Here is a 4,578-nt window from a genome sequence, read left to right as displayed (position 1 = left end):
GCGCCCCCGGCCGCCGCCCCGGCCGCCCCGCCCCCGGCCCTCGGGAGCGCGCGCGTCGCGGGGACCTGCCCGCCGGACCTGGGCGTCGGGGCTCGGGATCCCGCGAGCCCCCGGGCACGGTTTCGAGGCGGCTGAGGGGTTTCCGCTCGCACAGAAAGCTATCCGCGTCTCTAGCTGGGGGAACCTCGTCTTAGTGAGACGCCCCAGGCGTCTTGGGCGCTGGTGACTTGACCCCTCGCTAGTGCATTTGATCGGGGCGGACGGAACACACCTGGACTTGGCATGACCCTGCCCCACCCAGCCTTTGGGAAGGTAGTTTCTGGAAGTGAGGACAGGTAGTAGGATCTTCCCGCTAAGTTCGCATTAAGACCTTCTGGGGAAGGAAGAATCGCCCACTTCAGTCTGTTTCACTTTTGCGGGCCAGTGGGGCGTGTACAGGGGAATACAGTAGAATTGCCTCACTTGTGTGGATTCCCCTGGAGCCAGTGTTCTAAAGGCATTGACTTCAATGCAGCGTAGTGTTGGATGTTAGAGAGAAGCTGGAGGGAAGAGGACATGACAGGATACCAAAGGAGAAAAGTGTGAGCAGATGTAGGCAAGCTACAAATATTGGGCTGACAAGAACCCTTTCCCGCAGGCAAGTACCCCACTGTTCTCTACTTTATCCCTTTCCTTTTGTATCTTCCTTCAAATACCCGTGCTTTCTCCCAATAGCTCTCTGCTCTTTCCCCTTAAAGCACACAGTTGGGAAGCCACGCTCCGGAGTCAGATTACTGAAATTCAAACCCCAAATTCCTGGCTCCATCAGTCTTACTAGCTTGTGAACTTGGCCATCTAAACTTTTCTATGCCTCAGTTTCCTCAGTGGGAACAATTTATAAACCTGTGTCATGGGTTGTTGTGAGATGCAGGTCTCACACTTATAAAGCACCCATATAAATAACCCACACTTAAATCACCCACATAAATCCCTTAAAGGTCTGAAGCAGTTTGAGGCGCCCCCCCCCCCCCAAATTAGCGTATTAGCACCATTCTGGTGACTCAGATCTCCGTTGATCCAGCGAAAGAAATTCTGCTCAGGCCTGTGGAAGCTATCTGCTTGTGCTGCTGGAAACTAGCACAAGGCCCTGGGCAGGTGACGACCACCAAAAGACCACATAGCTACAAGTCCAGTAGCTCCTCAGGGTATGGAGTCACTTGGGAGAGGTCACCAAGCGAGAGAAAGGAGGACTTATCCCTTTATTGTGATCTGGGCTCTGGGCTCCTGATCCAGGGGCCACTATCAACCTACCTGGGAAACTTAGATAATTTTGAGGAAGACATTCCAGTGGGGTGTGGTGGGGGGGAGGCTGAGATGTGCCTGGAAAGAAATAATGGCTGAAAATGTTTAAATTTGATGAAAACTATGAACGACAATTTTTTAAGACGTTTAACTGGAATGGAAGAAATAAAACTATTTGCAAATGACAACATTATATAATTAGAAAAGCCTAAGGAATCCATTAAAAAGCTACTGGAACTAGTTGCAGGCTACAAAGTCAGCGTAACAAAAATTGTTTTCTACAGAAAAGAAAACTGGAAATTGAAATTTAAAATAAAACCATATAATGCTCATCAGCATCCAAAACCGTGAAATATATAAGGATAAATTTGTGAAGTGTAAGACCTGTACACTGAAAGCTATAAATCACTGCCAAGAGAAATTAAGGACTTAAATAAATGGCTATCCATTGGAAGCCATTGGAATTGGAAGATGAATTAGATGATATGGTTAAAATGTCAGTTCTCCCCAAATGCCAGCAGAATATATATTGTTTTAATTTGACATGGTATCTCTAAAATTTATACAGAAATGCTTAAGAACAAAGTTGAGGCACATACATACTTGTTTTCAAGACAGTATAAAACTACAGTTTACAAGACAGTGTGGTAAGCATAAGGATAGACAAATCAATGACACAGAATAGAGTCCAGGCCCATATATATGGTCAGCTGATTTTCAACAAAGATGCCTCGGTATGTCTTTTCAACAAATAGTGCTGAAATAACTGGATATCCACATGAAAAAATAAACCTTGACCCTTACCTCACACCTACACCATAGACCTAAACATAAAAGCTAAAGCTATAAAACTTACAGAATAAAACAGAATCATTGTGACCTTGGGGAAGGCAAAGATTTATTAGATCCAATAACAAAAAAGCATTAGTCATAAAGGAAAAGACAGAACTTCATTGAAACATAAAACTTCTGTAGTTCCAAAGACAACATTTAAAAGGTGATTTTCTCTATACATGTATCTGGCAAGGAACATGTATCCAGAATATATAAAGAATCTTTACAACTCAATGATACAACAACCTGATTTTTTTTTTAAATGAGCAAAAGATTTGAATAGACTCATTGCAAAGAAGATATATAAATAACAATGGCACATGCAAAGACACCCAATCTTATTAGTCTTTAGGGAAATGCAAATCAAACCCACTGAGATATCACTACATCTAATACTTTAAATGTTGGCAAGGATGTGGGGCAATTGGCATTCTCATATATGGCTAAAGAGAATAACACTTTGGAAAACAGTTTGGCAATTTCTTTAAAAGATCAACATTCGCTTGCTTACCATATGACCCAACAATTTCATTGCTAGTTATTTAACCAAGAGAACAAAAAACAGGTCCACACAGATTTGGACACAAACGTTCATGGCAGCTTTATTCATAGTAACTTCTGACTGAAAATAATCCATGTGTCCATCAACATGCGGAGTAAAATAAATTTGAAAAGTGGATCACAAAGTGCTATGGGAGTTAAAGAGCTGTCAAAAATGTAACTTGTTTGGGAGATCAGAAAAGGCTTTGTGCAAGAAATCACCATTGAATACTTGATTCAAACAGACAGATTGCAAGAGGCAGGCTGAGGGCTCACCATGAACATGGAGGCAGGACAAACCAACAAGCTTGAGGAAAAGTGAATTGTGCAGTTTGACTAAATCTTAAAATGATCAGGAGAAGGATAGAATAGAAACGTCGAGAACCACTCTATTTTAAAAGGCAGCAGTGAACTTCTGAAGACTTGGTGGAGGAAAGTCAGGTTAAAGAAACCTCTTTTCAGAGATGAATTAGGCAGCCGAAAACAACATCAATTGTCTTCTAGGAGAGAAGTAAGAAAGGCCAGAATTAGGTTGATGGTCAGCATGAACAAGGGAATGAATGATATCTCTCAAGACACAACAGAATCAAAGAAAGTGTTCTGTTTATTTGCTGAAGTGCAGGTGCCATAAAATAGGGAGAGATTGATTGTCTATGTGAAATAGGTTATTTACAAAGCAAAATCCCTCTGACTGTGGGAAGGTAAGAGATTAAGAAGACAGATGGAGGAATTAGTTTTCAACAAGAGAAAAGACACTTCTTTCTCAGATAAGGATGAAGGAAATGGAGGTAGAGATATTTTGAGATAGGGAACTTAATTCAAAGTGAGGTGTCCTGACAGCAAAGGAAGTTTGGAATAGCATTTTACATATAACCTTGTTTGATTTCTTGAAACATCTTTTATTTTATCAGTCCATGGAGAGTAGTCCTTGCATTTAGGATAAAAACTGATTACTTAGCCTGCATTCAGAATTTTCTACTATAACCTGAGCCCAAGGGAGCTGATCAAACATCATCTCTTAGCGGTATCTGTCACCAAAATACTGTGATCCAACCAGGCAGGTCTATTCATTGTCCATAAACTGATCTGGATAACCTTTAATCCAAATCCAGCATTCTTTTCATCCTACAAACTGCTATTTTCCCTTCTTTCTTGTTTGTATAAATCTCATTCACTCTCCAAGGTTGCATTTAATACCAGCTCTTTCAAGTGGCTTTCCCTGCCACTTCAACTTATAGTGGACCCTTATTGTTCCCCAGATAAAATAGTTTGTACTAATAATGTGTCATTCATTTTAGTGGTTAATTATACATTGTCTTTTTTTTTTTTTAAAGATTTTATTTATTTGACAGAGAAAGACACAGCGAGGGAGGGAACACAAGCAGGGGGAGTGGGAGAGGGAGAAGCAGGCTTCCCCCCGTGCAGCAGGGAGTCCGATGCAGGGCTCGATCTCAGGACCATGGGATCATGACCTGAGCCAAAGGCAGACACCCAACGACTGAGCCACCCAGGTGCCTCTATACATTGTCTTCTTTTTTCACTTATGCTTGTATATGTTTTGTCTTGGGGAAGAACTACATATCAAAGATCATTAACTATATTTTATTTTAATTATTTTTTTAAGATTTTATGTATTAAAATATTTGACAGAGAGATTGCGAGAGCAGGAACACAAGCAGGGGGAGTGGGAGAGGAAGAAGCAGACTCCCCGCTGAGCAGGGAGCCTGATGTGGGACTCAATCCCAAGACCCCCGGATCATGACTTGAGCCGAAGGCAGATGCTTAACGACTGAGCCACCCAGGCACCCCTCATTAACTATATTTTAAAAAATCCTTCTCAAAGGCCAATTAATGTTTTGCAATTTTTAGTAGCTTTATTGAGGTATAACTGTCATACAATATAGTGCATGTATTTAAAGTGTA

General features: G+C 41.6%; 1 protein-coding gene across 1 annotated transcript in view; it reads left to right on the top strand.

Annotated features, from left to right (window-relative positions):
- The window catches only part of STAM (signal transducing adaptor molecule), a 109,796-nt gene that overhangs the window by 354 nt on the left and 104,864 nt on the right, over positions 1 to 4,578 (top strand). The gene's annotated exons all lie outside the window — the stretch shown is intronic.

Source organism: Mirounga leonina, unplaced genomic scaffold (genome assembly GCF_011800145.1).
Source record: "Mirounga leonina isolate KUSES-001 unplaced genomic scaffold, KU_Mleo_1.0 Mir_175, whole genome shotgun sequence".
Taxonomy (NCBI): Eukaryota; Metazoa; Chordata; class Mammalia; order Carnivora; family Phocidae; genus Mirounga; species Mirounga leonina.
Note: the sequence above shows the minus strand (reverse complement) of the source record. Positions and strands in the feature narration are given on the sequence as shown.